Here is a 19,765-nt window from a genome sequence, read left to right on the forward strand (position 1 = left end):
TGTGTGTGTTCAGACAACCTCTTACTGTGATGGATCAGTATTCTTTCTGCCCTGTGGCCTGGACTAGATCCATCCCATAAGGAAACAAGTGTGTTTGTCCTGTGTGGGTGTGTTTTGTTTATCTGGTTGTAAATTACATAAAACATTTAAATGTTAAATTTTAATTATATTTAAAGATATAGTTCACCTAAAATGGAAAATTCTGTCATCATCTACTCACCCTCGTGAACACAAACGATTTTGAAGAATGTTCAAAGTCAATTTGGACCCCATTGACTTTCATTGTATGAAAGTAAAAATAAATTACACTTTTTATTTTCCCAAAATATATTTTATGTTCTACAGAAAAAAGAATGTTTAGGTTTGGAAGGATATGAGGGTGAGTAAATGCTGACAGAATGTTCTTTTTTGTGTAAGCTATCAGTTTTAGCAATATAAAGTCACAACAGAACCATTGTGCATTTCTGTGTTGTGCTGGCATTACTGAATGAATTAATCAGTTTTTTTTCCCTTTGAAAGAATCAATTTAGTTAATGACTGAATGACTCACAATTTTTGTTACTGAATGAATCAGTGTTTTGAACAAACTGACTGACTCACTTGTAAAAATGGTCCAGGTTTGTTACTGAATTGTTACTGGATCAGTGTTGTTCAGTTGTTACTGGATCTCGCTCATAAAGACTACTGGTGTGTAAATGTAACCTACAGAAAGAGTCAATGAAAGGTTGTTTGATTCGCAAAGCATGTGAACTCACATCCTTGTGGTAGTTACAGTCCTTAAGCACTATACTAAAAACCCATTGAAATTCCCAAGCAAATTAGTCATTATGAATGAACAGTTCTATAAGTTTATATCAAGGGTGTGGTTCTGTGAACTCATCCAGTTAGATTGTCCAACCATCACAAACTCTAACTTATACAGTAGCCACACCCTGCCGTATGTGAGTGACATCAGATGGATGTTCAGTTGGTGTGTTTTGAGGTGCTAGCTTGCTAAGTGTGAGGCCCTGACATAATGGTGCTGTATGTTTACACTTCATTCAGCATATTAGCATCCGCCTGCTCTTCACACTACCTTCATGCTGGTACCAAAATTGTGTGTGAGTGAGAGAGAAACTGAGAGAACAACAAAGGAATTAATGTTTATTCACAAGCAACACAGTGTCTGTACAATGTCTGGATCATGGAGACACAGCGCAGAAAAACAGACATACATGCTCTCATTCAGACTCTCATTCTCTTTCTCTTTCTGGCTTATCAGTGTTTCCTGCTTTCTTCTAATGGCACATCCATGTTATCTTTCTGTCTGGACCTGATATACATCACATATGGTCTATGCACACTGCCAACAATAAGTTCTTACTTAGAAATAAAAAAGACATTTGTTTATTAAACAAACAGATAGCGTTTTTTTGGAGCCATGGACCTCATGTATTCCAATTTTCCCATTCATTCTGAACAATTAACTGCATGCCAACTTTAGTTTCAAACTCTCTCTATAATTGTTCAAATATTGACTATTCATATTTATATCTATTGCTTTGTTTACACTGACAGTCCAAATTAATTTTAGACAATGTTTAAGTTTTTTTTACTTTGATTCAGTTCCATTTTCACAAATGTGGTTCCTTAACGATTCTATTAATGATTCTAAAAGTAATCTTGAGTGAATTTTGTCAAAATTAAAGCTTTTATATGCCTTGGATGTATGCATTGCATTTTGTTATGTGTAACCAGAGATGTGTACAGTAGCTGTCAAGTGTTAACTTGTTTAGAGCAGGGGTTTTCAAACTTTTTGTGTGTGTGTACCACTATTTGTAATCGAAGAAATTTCGCGGACTACCTCATTATACACATAATAAAATGTCTACAGTCCTACCTGAATTAATCCGCACCTCTAAACAGGCTTACTAGCACTAAAACTTGTTGCTATCAACCGTTCCATGTTGTGGTTCTAACGGCACTGAACTTGAACGTCACGGCCGAGCGCCACTTGCCTATTTTAGTAATCACACAATAACGACAGTTTAATTAAAATTTTATATCAATACAGGCCTACATATTCCTTTTACTTTTTATTTTTACATGGGAAGTTCCTGGTAAAATGAAGGTAAAAAAATATTATTTTATATTTTATTTTGCCTTTCCACAGACCACCTGCAGTACCCTCATGGACCACTAGTGGTCCGCGGACCACGGTTTGGGAATTGCTGGTTTAGAGAAAATAATTGTTTTTAATTAACCTACACAAGTTTGATTGAACCATCAAAATATATGAAAAATATTGTATATATATATATATATATATATATATATATATATATATATTTTTTTTTTTATATTTTAAATATGAGGGAAAAACAAAACTCTAAACTTGGTTAAGGTATATATCTGAGAAAAAAAGGCAAACTACATCTACAGGTTTTGTTTTACTATGCAAAAAAAAGGGCAGAGAACAAATAAAAGCTCAAAGGTAAACACACTGACTACAACATAATCCGTTATTCCCTTTCAAGGGAACTTGCGTTGCGTCGAGGTGACGCTGTGGGAACGCTCTGCGTGATTGCATCGTGAAGCACTTGTGAAATCAGTCCAATGGCGTATAGGTGGGTGACGTCATGGCAGGAAACAATAAAGTGCACCCTGACCAAACATTAGCCGCATTTCCATTACAGATTTGCGCAAAACTTTTGCAATATTTAATGTCGATTAAAAAAACTATTGCGAAATGACAGCGTTTGCAATAACTGATGTTATGCGACTGAAATGTAATTTTTTCCTCTCGTGATAAGTCATTCCAATAATTATGGTAACCAATGTTGGTATGGGTTAACATATCACAGCCACCGCACTAGCCATATTTTTAACCGAAGGAAACATAGGCGTGTTATCCAACATTAATGGTTATCCAAATTATATTTATTAATGCTAGGCAAAAATGCATAGGCAGAAAAAAAGTACTTGTTGTTGTGGTGTGTTTGTTCTTTTGAAATAGGTGACTGTTATTTTTGTTTTGTCTTGTTTATATTGTTTTGTTTTGTGTTATGTTGTTTAACTTTTGTGTATAAGGCCCCCTTTGAAAACGAGATGATGCATCTAAAGGGGCTTATCCTAAAAAATAAAATTTGTTACAATGGCAGGGAAAGATCCTTATACTTGGAGCGGCACATATGAGGTGGTTCTGGGTGTTTCTCCCTCATATCTGTTTCAAGGTCTTGATTGTGGCATTTCTTTGAGGTTTAGGATCCAGTTTTCCCATAATTCTTTTGTCCAAACATACCGCGTCGTCTACGTCAGATGACCTGTATATGTGCAAAAAGTTTTTCAATTGCAGTTTTGCAAAATATTCCTTTTTCGAATTGCCTGAAAAACAACCTCATGTGAGCGTAAAAACTTTTTTGCGATATATGGGAATTTTTGCGAAATTGACATGTTTCCTTTGGGTGTATTTTCTATTCGCAATTTCAATTTGCGAAATTTGAAGGGTAATGGAAACACGGCTAGTGTTAATTCATAAATTCACTATTGAGAGCTTTAGCTCTGCTCCTGTTGGCTTTCTTCTTGAGGGAAGAAAGTCAATAAAGATTCTTTGGCCCGGATCTCACGTTTGCAGAGGCAGCACATAAATTATGGGTCTGCACAAGAGTCTAGTGGCTCGGATCTCGCGTTAGCCGAGGCAGCACGTAGATTATGGGTCTGCATTTGCAATAAGAATCTAGTGGCTCAGATCGAACGTTTCCAAAGGCAGCACGAAGATTATGGGTCTGCATTTGCAATAAGAATTTAGTGACTCAGACTGCCGAGGCTGCGCTTAGATTATTTGTCTGCATCTCTCCAATTAGAATATATTGGCTCAGATTTCGTGACCTTGTGTGTTTCGGGGCCATTCTGGATTTGCGAGTGCTGAACGAGTCAGTCATGCAGCTAAAATTCTAAATGTTAACCTTGAGACAAATCATGCAACAGATCAGATCCGAGTACTGGTTTGTCACGATAGATCTCAAGGACGCATACTTCCATATATCCATCCTTCCATATCACAGGAAGTTCCTAAGGTTTGCTTTCAGGGGCAAAGCATACCAATATTGAGTTCTTCCATTCAGCCTAACACTATCACCCCGCACTTTCACGAAATACGTTGATGCAGCTCTGGCGCCTCTGCGCTTGCAGGGTATTCGCATCATGAACTACATCAGGGATTGGTTGATTCTGCCTCAGTCGCATACGTAGGTGGTTCGGCATTGAGATGTCGTTCTCGCCCACATGAAAGTTGGGGTTACGGCTAAACGGCAAAAAGAGTGTGCTCTCTCCACTACAGAGGACCAGTTTTCTAGGCGTGATTTGGGATTCAATGTCGATGAAGGCATTTCCTCTCACCTGCACGCATATAGAGTACATCCTGTCAGCTGTGAAAAGAATAAAGCTAGGCCAGTCACTCACTGTGAAACCGTTTCAGAGACTGTGGGGTCTGATGGCAGCAGCATCCAACTTGATACCTTTTGGTCTGTTGTACATGAGACCCTTGCAGTGGTGGCTCAGGACCAAAGGGTTTTCCCCGAGGGTCAACCACTTTCGCATAATCAGGGTCACGCGTCGATGCTTACATGCCATAGTTATGTGGAGGGTCACCACTTTCGCATGATCAGGGTCACGCGGCGATGCTTACATGCCCTAGTTATGTGGAAGAAGCCTTGATTCTCATTGTCGTCGCTTACGACGGATGCTTAACTCACGGGCTGGGGAGCGATCATGGATGGTCGTCACGGGCACCATCTCACCTGACACTTAATCACCTGGTTATGATTGCTCAGGCTCTACATCCCTGGGCACCGGTTTCAGGGAGCAGACATCCTGTTGAAGCAGGGACTGAGGCCCAGGGAAGGAAGACTCCACCCTGAGGTGCTGGAGTTCATATGGAGTTGCAGACGTGGCTGTACTGCGTCTGTACATGGTTTCCCTGATTGTTCTACTTCCGGGAGTTCTGGAGAACAGAGTTATAGAAGTGTGGATTTGGCCTTTGAGGGGGCCCAACTCATAGACTCAGGTCTCTCAACTGAGGTTGTTGAGGCCTCTATCACTCTAGAGCTCCCTGCACAGGAAACAAACCGATTTCCTCTGTGGTGCGTTGGAGCAGGAGGATTATGGCGGCTTTGTAGCCTTGTATTAGGGGTATACCTACAAGAGGTGTGTGAGGCGGCGGGCTGTTCCCTTCCGCACACACTCGTCGGGTTTACAACCTAGTTTTGGGCTTCACTTCTGGGTCCCAGATGATTCTCTCTTTGTTGTGCTTTGCTGATTTCGAACAAGACAGGCATTGGTCACTATGGTGGTGTTGGTATTGACGTTCCCACAGCGTCAACTCGACGCAACGCGAGTTCCCTTCAAAGGGAACGCCTCGGTTACGACTGTCACCTCGGTTCCCTGAAGTGGGAACGAGACGTTGCGTCACCCTGCTTTACTTCCAGTGTGCCTATGATCGACTTGCTTCGACCTATCAGAAGTTGAAAATGTTTGGTCTGGGTGTGCTTTATAGCTTCCTGCCATGACATCACCCACCTATACACTATTGGACTGATTTCACAAGTGCTTCACGACACAATCACACAGAGCGTTCCAACAGCGTCATCTCGACGCAACGTCTCGTTCCCTATTCAGGGACCTGAGGTTGCAATAGTAACCGAGGTGTTTTGTTGATTTTCTCTTGTTTTTGCATTTGTTCATAATTTATTTGTATGACAGCCTGGCCAAAAATTGTCCGCACAATTTGGCATGTTTCATTGCATCATCACAAATAAAACAATTGACTCAAAGCACGACTATGCATTATGATTACAAAATATTTTACAAATTTCTAATAATATTTGAATAAAGTATGAAGATTGTTAGATTTTGCTATATTTGGCCGAGCAGTGGTTTGGGTGGCTCGCCAATGTATTAGATATTTCCAATACATACAATAAGTAAACATGACCAGAGTTCTTGTGGGGAGAAGAATTTATTGAAGGTAGTAGTGTAGCACAGTTCATCAGCAGCAATGTTAGCATGCCACCCTTCAACAATCTTAACCCAAAGTTCTGTTTGTGGGACAGAACTTTATACATGAAGACAAATGGGCTACAAACAATAGAAAACTGTTAGGACCTCCCACAGGAGATCAATCTACCCTGCAATATCCTCTGAGCAATGCTGTTTCTTTGTCATTCAAACCAATCAGTTTCTGTGGGCCATACACCTATGGGCCATTCAGTTTCTATAGGCCATACATCTGTATGGGCCATACATCTGTTTGGGCCATTTGGTTCACACCTTTACAGACACAGATAGAGTTGATTACCTCTGAGGCACAGTAACAATGTAAATGGATCTCATTTAAGTTAACTGAAAATACACATTATCTTACACGATGTACATTTTTCTAGGCTAGACATCACTTTTGGCCTCTACTGTATGTGCAAACACTTATTATGCTGCTTTGCAAAAAATAAGAATAAATAAGAACTGTTTTGATTTTCAACCTGATTTCCCAAATAATAGTGCCAAAAAAACAGTAAATTTTCTGCAGTGTGAACATAGCATAAGAAACATGTATAAGGCAGACTGTCCTGGAGCAGCGTGGATGGAATGTTGTGTCTTTGTGGGCGTTTTTTATTGGTTTGCTGAGAAGAGAAACGTCTCGGTTACATATGGTAACCCTCGTTCCCTGAGGGAGGGAACGGAGACGTAGGTCATGACTGACCAATAGGAATCTCGCTAGAGAGGCCAATCTACTTCGTGTGAAACTAAAACAAGCCAATACACATTGGCGTGCAATCATTTGCAACAGCTGTGCAGCCTCGCAGCGCGGGTATTTAACAAGCAGCTGGTGCGATTGCACACTAGTTTTTTGCTGAGGAGCCAAGCCTGAAAAAGCTGGCCGCCCCGGCGGGCGGCAGCAGATGTGGCGACGGGACCTACGTCTCCATTCCCTCCCTCAGGGAACGAGGGTTACGATATGTAACCGAGACGTTCCCTATCGGTCAGTCACTACAACGTAGGTCATGACTGACCAATAGGAATCCCTACCAAAGCGCCACAGCTGCTGCACCCCATCCAGCGCCTCCATGCAAGCCTCTACACCTTCTTGCCTGGAAGGACGATAGGCGGAGGCTTACACAGAGTGAGTCTGACACTGTTGTTCCGTGATAACCCATACAGTGAGATATTGGATAACACTGGGAAAGCGTGCCCTTAATGTTTAGGAAGGAACGCTGCGGAAGCCACTTCTTCAAGAGTTATGTGGAAACGCATATGGACTAGCCCGAAGTCTGTACTGCATATGAAATAATGGGTGATTTAGCCCAAGGGAAAGACACGGGCTTCCGATAGGAGCAGCCGTGGAATATACACATATGGGATCCCCGTAGGGTCACACATATGGAACCCATCCCAGATCCGGTTCTCAAGGATTCAGCGGATAAGGGCCTGGCGCCGGACGCTCCGCCAAGTCCGGGCCGAGGGGTTATGGAGGACTCGACAGGTTTTACTCTGGAGCAATAAGGGTGCACAGTAGGGTGCAGCAATCCGACAGAGCCAGACCTCTCAGTGCTTCTACCCGTCTAGGGTGAGAACACGGGAGGAGACCGGCTCTACACGTAGGCTATAGTATCTAGCGAACATGTTAGGTGTCACCCAACCCGCAGCTCTACAGATATCTGTTAGCTAGGAGCCACGTGCCAGTGCCCAGGAGGATGCAACGCCTCTCGTGGAGTGTGCATGCAACCTGAGCGGGCAGGGCACGCCTTGTGCTTGGTAAGCCAAGGCGATGGCATCCACTATCCAGTGGGCCATCCTCTGCTTGGAGACAGCCTTTCCCTTCTGCTGGCCTCCGTAACAGACAAAGAGCTGGTCTGAGGTCCTGACGCTTTGAGTTCTGTCCACGTACATACGCAGAGCGCGAACGGGACAGAGCAAAGCCAGGGCTGGGTCTGCCTCCTCCAAGGGAGCGCTTGCAGGTTCACTACCTGGTCTTTGAAGGGAGTGGTAGGAACCTTGGGCACATAGCCAGGCCGGGGTCTTAGTACCACGTGGCTGTCACCCGGCCCGAACTCTAGGCACGATTCGTCGACCGAAAATGCGTGCAGGTCTCCTACCCTCTTGACAGAGGCCAGTGCAACCAGCAGCAAAGTCTTCATGGAAAGAAGCTTTAAGTCTACTGACTGCAGAGGCTCAAAGGGAACATCCTGAAGTGCTCGAAGCACCAGGGAAAGATCCCGAGAGGGTATGGAGGGGGGTCGAGGAGGAATTAATCGTCTTGCCCCCCTAAGAAACCTGACGACCAGGTCGTGCTTTCCAACTGCTTTGCCATCTATGTGGTCGTGATAAGCTGAAATAGCGGCAGCATGTACTTTGAGGGTGGAGGGAGACAGTCTACGCTCCAACCCCTGCTGCAAGAAGGAAAGCACAGACCCTATCGGACATCTTCGGGGGTCTTCTCGGCGAGAAGAACACCACTCGACGAACAGGTTCCACTTCAGGGCGTAAACACGTCTCGTGGACGGCGCCCGTGCTGAAGTGATGGTGTTAAGTACCTCAGGGGGTAAGTCACCTAAAACCTCCGCGTCCCGTCCAGGGACCAGACATGGAGTTTCCAGAGGTCTGGACGCGGGTGCCATAGGGTGCCCCGTCTCTGAGTCAGAAGGTCCTTCCTCAGAGGAATGGGCCAGGGAGGGACTGTCACAAGGAGCATGAGTTCTGGGAACCAAGTCCGGGTGGGCCAATAGGGAGCCACCAGAAGGACCTGCTCCTCGTCCTCCCTGACTTTGCACAGTGTCTGCGCAAGTAGGCTCACTGGGGGAAACGCATATTTGCGAAGGCCCCGGGGCCAGCTGTGTGCCAGTGCGTCCGTGCCGAGTGTTCCCTCGGTCAGGGAGTAAAACAGCTGGCAGTGGGAGGTCTCTGAGGAGGCAAACAGGTCTACCTGAGCCTCCCCGAACTCTCTCCAGATCAGCTGAACCGCCTGGGGGTGGAGTCGCCATTCTCCCGGGAGCACAGCTCGTGATAGCTCGTCGGCCACACGGTTGAGCAAGCCGGGGACATACATGGCTCGAAGCGAACTCAGATGCTTCTGACTCCAGAGGAGGAGATGGCGGGCGAGTTGCGACATGCGACGGGCGCGTAGACCACCTTGACGGTTGATGTACGCAACGGTCGCAGTGTTGTCCGTACGGACCAGCACGTCCCTGCCCTGTAGCCGTCTTTTCAAGCGGGTCAGGGCGAGATGTACTGCTAGCAACTCGAGGCAGTTGATGTGCCAATGCAGTTGAGGGTCCGTCCACACCCCTGACACTGCATGCCCGTTGTACGTGGCACCCCAGCCGGTGGCAGAGGCATCTGTGAATACCACAGCATGCCTGGACACCTGTTCCAAGGGGACTCCTGCCCGCAGGAACGAGGGGTCTGACCACGGGCTGAAGGTCTGGCGGCACTCCGGTGTGATTGCCACCCGGTGAGTGCCATGATGCCACGCCCATCTCGGGACTCGGCCGTGAAGCCAGTGCTGAAGCGGTCTCATATGTAGCTGGCCGAGCGGGGTTACCGCTGATGTTGCTGCCATATGCCCCAGGAGCCTCTGAAAGAGTTTCAGTGGGACCGCTGTCCTGCCCTTGAACGTGTTCAAGCAGTTCAGCACCGACTGAGCACGCTGCTCTGTGAGGCGCGCTGTCTGGGCGACCGAATCCAACTCCATACCGAGAAAAGAGATCCTCTGCACAGGGGAGAGTTTGCTCTTTTCCCAGTTGACCTGAAGACCCAACTGGCTGAGGTGCCTGAGCACTAGGTCCCTGTGTTCGCATAGCTGATCTCGAGAGTGTGCTAGTATGAGACGGTCGTCGAAATATTTGAGGATGCGAACGCCCTGTTCTCTCATGGGAACAAGGGCCCCCTCCGTGACTTTTGTGAAGACACGGGGGGACAGGGACAGCCCGAAGGGTAGGACTTTGTACTGATATGCTCGACCCTCGAACGCAAAGCGCAGAAATGGCCTGTGTCGAGGAAGAATCGAGACATGAAAGTACGCGTCCTTCAGGTCGATCGCTGCAAACCAATCTTGGTGACGGATGCATTAGAAAATGCGTCTCTGCGTGAGCATTTTGAACGGTAGCTTGTGGAGGCTCCGATTCAAAACTCGCAGATCCAAGATCGGTCGTAACCCACCACCTCTTTGGGTACAATGAAGTAGGGACTGTAGTGCCCTGACCTCATATCGGCTGGAGGGACCGGCTCTATCGCATCCTTCGCCAGTAGGACTGCGATCTCCGCACGCAAGACATGGGCATCGGCTGCTCTCACTGTAGTGGAGTGGATGGCCCGAAACTTGGGGGGACGTCGGGCGAACTGAATCGCATAGCCGAGCCTGATGGTTCGAATGAGCCAGCGAGACGGCCTGGGGAGCGCTAACCAGGCTTGCAGAGACCGTACAAGTGGGACCAAAGGAACCGTAGGCGTACCCGGAGTGGGGCAGCGACTCGGGAGGCTCTCTCTGGGAGGCGGCCCGTAGCGGGGTCTGAGTGTACTGTGCAGCACTTACCTGGTTCCACGGGGCAGGAGGTGCGGGAGGCGGCTCGGTGGCGTTCTCGGACCGTACGCAGCTGCCGGCTGGCGATAGAAGAGGCGGAAGAGAGTGGTAAGGATTCCGACCCCCCACTGCTCTCCGGGCCCTCTTCAGACCCAGAGATGATAGAAACTGCTCTTTTATTGAAAATTTGGGTACCGCTGGTTTTAAGGCCAGCGGCGGAACACAAACAAAACGAAACAAAGGATTTTCCACCCGGCAAAGAGCAGTCTCCTGGAGAGCAGTCCCTTCCACCTCTGGGTCGCCCGTCCTAGGGCCGCTTACCTTTGGCTTTGCCGCCCCTCTTGGCGGAAGCCTGGACGGGCGGGGCGCCCTGCCTGCGACTGGCTCCACGGTGCCGCTTGGATGGAGTCTGCTGCTGCGGCGCGGGAGCAGGGGCAGACGCAGGCGGACGCCCACGGCGACGAGCAGGCCGAGGAGCCGCGGGCGGTGGGGTGGAGGCAGCAGCTGACCGCCGCGGCAGTATGTGTTTAATGGCCTCAGTCTGCTTCTGTACAGCCGAGAACTGCTGGGCGAAGTTCTCGACCGCGTCTCCGAAGAGGCCGGTCTGGGACACGGGGGAGTTAAGGAACCTGATCTTGTCGGTCTCCCGCATGTCAGCCAGACACAGCCAGAGATGGCGTTCCTGGACCACTAGTGTGGACATCCCGACCCACTGACCGCGCAGTGACCTTCGTCGCACGAAGCGCGAGGTCAGTTGCGGTACGAAGTTCTTGGAGAACTTGTGGATCATGACCACCCTCGTGCAGGTTCTTCAGTGCCTTGGCCTGATGAACCTGCAACAATGCCATAGCGTGCATGGCAGAGGCAGCTTCCCCACAGGCCTTGTAAGCCTTGCCGGTCAGGTCCGATGAGTACTTACAGGCCCGGGAAGGAAGACACGGCTCTCCACGCCAAGTGGAGTTAGGGCACAGTTGCATAGCAACGGCCCGTTACACTGGCGGGATACGCGCGTATCCCTTAGCTGCCCCGCCATCAAGGGTGGTGAGGGAGGAGGAGCCACCGAGACGGTTTCTGGCAGTAAAAGGTGCCGTCCACGTCCCTGTGAGCTCCTCATGCACTTCCGGGAAGAAAGGCACTGGGGTGGGTTGCTGAGAACCAGCGCCCGCCACCCCGAACTACCAATCGTCCAACCTCGAGGGCTCGGGACACGGTGGAGGGTTCCACACGAGCCCGATCCTGTTGGCGGCCCGGGAAAGCATGGCCATCATCTCCGAGTCTGATTCGGGCACCGCTGTTACACCTGAAGGAGGCAGCGGCTCCGAGCCGTCGTCCGCGGAGAGGTCTGACCCACCCTCCGATACAGCGATCGACATCTGGTCGTCGCAGGGAGCGCCGAACGAAACGACTGGTACACATCTCGAGGATGGTCCAGAACGTTCTGTTGGCAGCTCAACTGGTTGCGTAGCATGAGAGGAGTGAGGGTTCTTAGGGGGTTGGTTCCCCGAAGGAAGCGCGCTCACTGTAATCCTCAGGTCACCCGTGTCACTGCCCGTAGCAACCCGCGAAGGGGGGTTGGAACGAGGTGCAGGCACGGGGACTCCGCCCCTTTGCAGGAACGTGAGTCTCGACCTCAGCTCCGAGATGGTCATCTTCCCACAATGGGTACATGACTCATCCACGAACGCTGCCTGTGCGTGTTCGAGGCCCAGACACACAAGGCAGCGATCGTGACCATCCCGCGACCCTAGATAACGACCGCATCCAGAAACACACAGATAGAATGTCATCTTGAAAAAGACGCAAACTATCTGTGTAAGCTCTTTTAGAGACTGCTCTCCTTGGTGCTGAAAACGGCCGTTGAGCGCTTTAATCGCGCACCTTACCAGCCATAAAAATGGCCGTTGAGCGCTTTAACCGCGCACCTTACCAGCCGTGAAAACAGCTTTTTGTTTGCTCAGTTTTAAAACAACAAACAAAGAAGAGAGAGAGAGAAGAGAAAAAGACCGCTCGCGCTGCTGTGCCGTCACGCCCGCACCAAAGTGGAGAGATCCAGAAGAGGCTTGCTTTCAAATTCACTCTGTTCAGCATACGAAGTGTTTGGCTCTGAAGCAAAAAGCTAGTTTGCAATCGCACCAGCTGCTTGTTAAATACCCGCGCTGCGAGGCTGCACAGCTGTTGCAAATGATTGCACGCCAATGTGTATTGGCTTGTTTTAGTTTCACTCGAAGTAGATTGGCCTCTCTAGCGAGATTCCTATTGGTCAGTCATGACCTACGTTGTAGTGACTGACCGATAGGGAACTACAGTGGCGGTGGGCAGCTGGGTCATGTTTTCAGCATGATGTTAGAGGTGATCATGATTTACTCAGACAAAAGCCTTTCTTCCATTATATGCATTATACAGCGACGGGCCATGTCTGCAAGTGTATCAGGTTATAACGAAAAGAAACAAATGTAAAGGAGAGAAGAGAACCACAGTGTGTCTAAACCCAACTTTGTGCATTAGTTAGCATATTTTTTTCCTAACACTTTATTTTGACTGTAGGTAACTTTGCAACTTCATGTCACTAACACTCATTAGAGTATTAGTAGACAGCCTGCTTAATATCTGCTAACTCTTTATTGTAATGATCCCCCAACAGTCACTCTATAAGTAACTTTGAAAGAACATGTCAACTTTATCCCTATTCGCACGGGATTAGTACTATCTGGGGACCTCGTGTGATTTAGAAATTACACCCCCACATCTGAATTTCATGTGGCCCATTTGCACGGGATAACCGAAGCCTGTGATTTTACTCAAATTTACTTACTCAGACTTATCTCCTGGATATGATGTCAATATGCTATTGCTTGGAAATATCTTTTCGTTATAGGTCTAGCTGTATGATATTATGACACAAACATAATAAAGTTCCTTACCGCATGCTGCTATACATGTCATTCATCTCCATCTAATCATTCTTTTTGTTTTTGCTCTTCTGATGATTTTCAGCTTTCACTTTCTGCAAATTGTGTAGTTGTGTATAGCGATATGACCCAGCACCCACTATCAAATACTATCAAAACACTCCAACACAGCCTCCAATCTTCGCGAAAGATGGATAAAAAGGTGCATATGAAACAAAAACCTTGACAAAATTATATACGATCCGGCCAAATCACAGAGATGCCGATTCGCAAGGGACTTATATTATCACAGGACCTCGATGTTCGGCGAAGTATGGTAGGTAATTTGCGGGGGAATTTTTACTTTACAAATTACAGACATGGCCGATTCGCACGGGATTGAGATCTCAGACAAACTCCGCAATTATTACAAATGACTAGAGGTCACCAGGTAATACTTATCCCGTGTGATTAGGGCTTTATTCTAACCCTATACCAGTACTAATAATACTCTAATGAGAGTTAGACATGTAGGTATAATGTTACTTATAGTCAACTGAATGTTCAAAAGGGACCATCAAAATAAAAATAAAACCTATTTTTTTGTGAACACTTTTATCCATAACAACTGACAGTTCACTTGGGCAATAACACATTCCAGTATGGTGTATAATTGGCAGCTTTCCATTGAAACATCCCTTGCATCATAGGAATAATAATAATAAAATTATCTCATAAATCCAAAAATTTTCTGATCATAAATTTGTGAGAAAAAAAAACCTTTGGCATAAATACATTTTCTGTGTATTCTTTGTAATTTCATAAACGCATACGCAGAAAGCCTTTTTTGTAAAAGTAATGTTTCCAGCCTATCCTTGTTGTATACGCTGATTTCACACAGCCGCCATTTTGAAATCGAAAGCAAGCCTCCGGTGGGAAGAACCCCCCGAAGTAAAGATAAACAAACAATGCCTTGGACTACCAACCTGGAGCTGCTGCCGCGATACACTATTGGATGTTAATATCCAGTATAGGATATGTATATAGTTCGTTCCTGCTTCTTTTTTTACTTTCTGAATTTTTTTTTTATTTACAAATGAATTTCACTGTATATAGTCTAAAGTATGAAAGAAATGTATGTACATTTTTAGAATAACTAATTTCTAACTTAAACACAGCAATACGCCATCACATTCGCGACTCTCCTATGATTAAAGGGGACACTTTCGGTTTTCTTCCCACCGGAGCCTCGCTTTCGATTTCAAAATAACGGCTGCGTGAAATCAGCGAATTGGGAAGCATGCATGTTTCCTAATATGAAAAATAGAAGCTTGATTTTTAAAAATAATTCTTTATTACATTTACATTGGTATATTTTAGTTGGAATAATGTAGTAATAAGATACTTAAAGTTGTGCATCAAATATTTCCCCATTTAACGTAATTAAATATTACATAAATAAAGGATAATTACTGTACATAATCATTTTAACTTTAATTATTTGAGGACCAGCAAACTTCTCCATTTTTTTACAAACATTTTGTATGATAAATTGTTTACATTGTTTAAATTGTTTTATATTGAATTGTTTTTTAAAACATTTTTTTTCAAAATGGAAAAGGCATCTTTTTCATAGAATAACTCTCCATTTAACATCAATTGGTCATATTAATCATTTTCTTGTTTTGTGGGATTAAGTGTGCATATTCCATTTCTTTGTATGTATCTGAGCCTGTGCCGGTTTCTCTGGGTAAATGAATGTGTTGTTTTTCCCCCAAATTAGACTGGCAGCACAGAAATAAATCTCCCACAACACTTCTGTTCGACCTTTTCTTTTAAGCAGAGCCGTTCTGATTTTATTTTCCGAAATGAATTTATAAACTCTTGCTGTTTCTGTTCTACACCATATATATTTTCCCTAGTTTAGATTCTTTGAATAGCTGGAAATAGGCGGCGCACGATCCAATGACGCCACCAGTGGGAGAAAAAAAAAGTTTGAATTCTCCCGAGAACAGATGATTGAATTATTTAGTGTATATCTGTAATTGGATCTATTTTTCTGTAATGCAGTGGTACTAGAGAGGTTCATTTGTCTTGTGCCACAGCTTGCTTTGGGTGGTCTTTTTGTTTGGATGGTGGATGCAAGTCTTTGAATGGCCATATCGGGCTCGAAGAGCCCCCCTGAACCCCTTTACCCAGCCTGCTCTGTTTAATGTGGTCTAAGTTTGCAGCCGCCTCATTTGGGTTTTGTAGTTTAACAGTATTCTCTTTTGTTTTTTTCTTTGTGAAGAGATAAGAGATTAAACACTACTATTGAAGAATGTAATATTAGCAACTGTTGTTGTGTGATGTTTCATACGAGCATCTTTGCAATGTTAATCTTTTCTTGCTTTTTTTAAATAATCTGCCAGCATGCCCATAACTGACATAAAGGCATATGACATGGAAACATACGCGATACTCATATACATTCTCTTTTATACTTTTTCTCACTCTACACACACTGGCTCAGATGACTGCGGACTTTACCTGTCAAGTTATGTTCAGAAACAAAGCAAACAGGGTCAAAACAGGGTTTCTCACGCATAGATTGAATCAGACCCTGCTTTAGTTCATGCGGATCTTGGCTAAATTGCTTAATATGGCTTCCATATTGAATTCTCAGTTGCAGGGGTTCCATGGAAAAGTTCCAGGAAAAATGACTGTACCGTTTGAGCTTTGAGTGTGTACTGATTTCTGAAGGATCATGTGACACTGAAGACTGGAGTAATGACTGGTGAATTCTGCTCTGTTTTTTTCTTTATTCTTGATGGAGAAAATGCGGGCATGATAAGCATAAGACACTTCTGTCAAAAACTGTATATATATCTATAGATATAGATCTATCAATCCATCCGTCCGTCTATCTACCTATCTATCTATCATCTATCTATCGTTTATTTTTTATTTTCTCTCTCTCTCTCTCTCTCTCTCTCTCTCTCTCTCTCTCTCTCTCTCTCTCTCTCTCTCTCTCTCTCTCTCTCTCTCTATATATATATATATATATATATATATATATATATATATATATGTATGTGTATAATTTTGCTAAGTCTCCTGGTTTATAATGGAATGAACAGCCTTCTGAGAAAAGATTTTAATTGTCTTGCATCTTTTCTCAGTGTCTTTTTTCAAAATGATTAATACGGTTACAGATTGACTGTGAAGTCTCCTCTATTTTATGATTCATCATCTGTAACGAAGGAATAAATTAATGTGTGCGGTGATGTTGGACTCACTCTACATCTGGGGTTCCTGTGATGAAACCTCTTTTAATTTCCCTCAACACCAAAAGGAAAAGAGAAAAAACAACAGAGAAGGAACAAGAATCATAAATAATTTCATTGCAACTAGTGCTGACAGGGAGTCTGATCTGAATTTTGATATACAATTCAGTCGACCTACTGTAAACACTGAAATAGGACGGATCATAAAAGACCTGATTTTAGCCATAACTTAATTTTTACAACACGTTTAGTCTCTGTATATGGAGCAGTATAAGAATCCCAGTTTTGATCCATTATTAATTTGCAGAACTTCTACACAGGACACTCACCCATTTGTAAACTTCCGTATGCGAGACAATGGACATCATTCAAGACCACTCACCTTCCATTTGTCTCCCTCCATCCTCCCCTACCCGTCCCTTTCCTGCCATCCCTCAAAGTCTTGACAGAGACATTAGTTGGGACCTACTCAGAGTTTAGGCCGAAAGGAGTTTATATGACACAGATTGCTTGCTAACATGGTAAAGAGAGTGCCATCCTCTCCTTTCTGACCAGCTGTTGTACTCTAATTTAGGAAAGAGAAGAAGCCATTCGGGATTCATCAATCAACACTATAACTACTCGTGACCCCGAGATCACAGGCTTCTTTTCCCATCACCTGCAAGCTCTTATGCGCTAACCCGATATTGCGTAGTGAATTCACAATTTAGAGTCTCCCACTTAAATATATGTATTCCTCATCTGTGAAAACATTTTCATCACATATTCACAACTTTTCAAGGAATATCACAATTCTGTGACTCTTTCCTCTAAGGTCCAACCAGATGTGTCGTGTCAAGGAGATGCTAGCTGTAGGGTGACGACGGGTGGCTTTTATTCCCAGCTGCTGATGAGAAAGACTGAATCCATCCGGTCACACAAGGTGAGTGTCGTCAGAGTACTCTGATCAAGATCAGCACGATTGCAGATGTTACAATAGAGATGTTTTAGAGCCACACATATACCTGGGAACTGCTGTTTATTTATTATTCATGGTGTTTTGTCTTTTATCACAATGAACGGGCACTGTATGGTTTCTAGATTGCTGGGGAACAAAACATAATCAGCGTGCACCATAATACAGCCATAAAATCATAATACAGGCTCATTGTCCACCTCCACACGTAAAAGCATTCAGAATGAAAGGGACATTTTGTCCTATAGTAGCATTTAAAGGATGTCAGTTAGTTAGCGTGTGTGTATGTCTGTGAAGTCTGTTATTGAGGTTTAAGTTTCAGGTGGGTGCTCACAAACTCCTCCTTTGTGGCAGACACTCAGTACTAGTCAAGATGCTCAAAATGTGCAAGACCATAGCTTTGTGCTTTAACCTATTCAAACCCTGCATCCCTTACAATGGACATCACTTTTCTGCTTTTTTCCCCCATTTTGTCCAGTATTATTTTACAACCCCCATCATCATTACATTTGTCTTGTGTCACGTGATCCTTCAGAAATCATTCTAATTTGCTGCTTTAGAGATTTTTCTTATTATTATAAATGTTTAAAACAGTTGTGCTGCTTAATATTTTTGTGGATCATTTCTTTCTTGATTCTTTAACGTATAGAAAGATCAGAAGAACGGCATTTAATCTTTTGTAACATTATAAATATATGTATTGTCAGTTTTGATCAATTTAATGCATCCTTGTATTAATTTAAAAAAAGACCCCAAACTTTTGAATGGTAGTGTAAATCCATATTCAATTCAATTCAATTCAATTAAATGTATTGTCATTGAGTAAAGTACAAATACAAAGCCAATTGAAATAGAATTAACATCCAACCAGGATGCCCGATAAAATAGTAATCATTCCAAGTAGTGCAAAAAAAAAAGTGACTGAATATAACCATGTATATGCATACATAACCATATTCATTCACATACACACACTTGCACATTAAAAATATGTATAACATAAAATAAGTAAGTACAGATGAATGCACTAAATGAATCTCTGATCAGGCCAACCACCATGGTATCTGTAAATTTGATAATTGTATTTGAATCATATACAGTGACACAATCATGAGTGAAGAGAGAGTATAAAAGAGGGCTCAACACACAGCCTTGTGGCAAACCAGTATGCATGGTGAGAGTGGAGGACGAGCAGTTATCAAGCTTAACAGCCTGGCGCCTGTGGGTCAAAAAAATCTAACGTCCAATTGCAAAGTGAGGCACTGATCTCTTACTGGCTAAGCTCGGAGACCAGCATTGAAGGAATCAATTGAGTTTGCTTTTCAAAAATAGGTAGCAATGTTTGTGAAGATTTCCTGAATAGAGTGTCTGCTGGTCCGGAGGCAGCTCGATGTTTGTTCTGGAAGTGTGTATGTTTGTTGTGTTAATGGCTGCGTTAACTATTCAGCAGGGTGGAAGAGTATATGCTCTGCTAATTAAGATAGGACACACACTGTTTACCTTTCATCGCATCCGTTCATGTGAGATGAAGAGATAGGGAGAGAGAGAGATAGGGAGAGAGAGAGAGAGAGAGAGAGAGAGAGAGAGAGAGAGAGAGAGAGAGAATGAGATGGTTCATCTGGAGTGGTGATAAAAGCTGTCACACATAGTCTCTCTCTCTCACTCTCTGCCAGTTCACGGAAGGCGGGTTATCTGTTCTCATATCTTCATTCTCTTCCTCACACCTGTTGATAAAAGAGATCCTTGCAAAAAAACATTTCCTGTCATCAGCTCACTGCTTCTGATCTCTGAAGTGCCAACCATATTTTGGTGCCTCCCAGTCCTGCCCAGTCTTTTTCTTTGCACTGTTCTCTAAAATCTATAATTAGAATAGGATAATATGCATCATATAAGAAGATAAGATCATAAGATCTTATAAGAAGTACAAGGCTGAACCTAATCTCTGATGTATGCATTTTGTTTGGATAGTAGACATAGTAGATAGTAACACTGATAATAGACAGATAAAACATGGACTGATATATGCCTTGATGACAAGAACCCATGAAGAATACATTGTTAATATTTGGCTGTCTTGCATTTAATATCTTTAAAAAGCACTTTA

The 19,765-nt window shown here is 44.3% G+C and overlaps 1 long non-coding RNA gene across 1 annotated transcript in view; it reads left to right on the top strand.

The window, feature by feature from the left end:
- LOC143749129 (uncharacterized) overlaps positions 1-19,765 on the top strand; it is a 121,940-nt gene that overhangs the window by 64,354 nt on the left and 37,821 nt on the right. Inside the window, exon 2 of the long non-coding RNA XR_013206883.1 lies at positions 17,521-17,628. This is a non-coding gene — a long non-coding RNA (uncharacterized LOC143749129). The remainder of the gene's footprint in view (positions 1-17,520; positions 17,629-19,765) is intronic.

The sequence above is a fragment of the Siphateles boraxobius genome, unplaced genomic scaffold (genome assembly GCF_051911475.1).
Source record: "Siphateles boraxobius isolate OS27281-9 unplaced genomic scaffold, OSU_SipBor_1 24, whole genome shotgun sequence".
Classification (NCBI taxonomy): domain Eukaryota; kingdom Metazoa; phylum Chordata; class Actinopteri; order Cypriniformes; family Leuciscidae; genus Siphateles; species Siphateles boraxobius.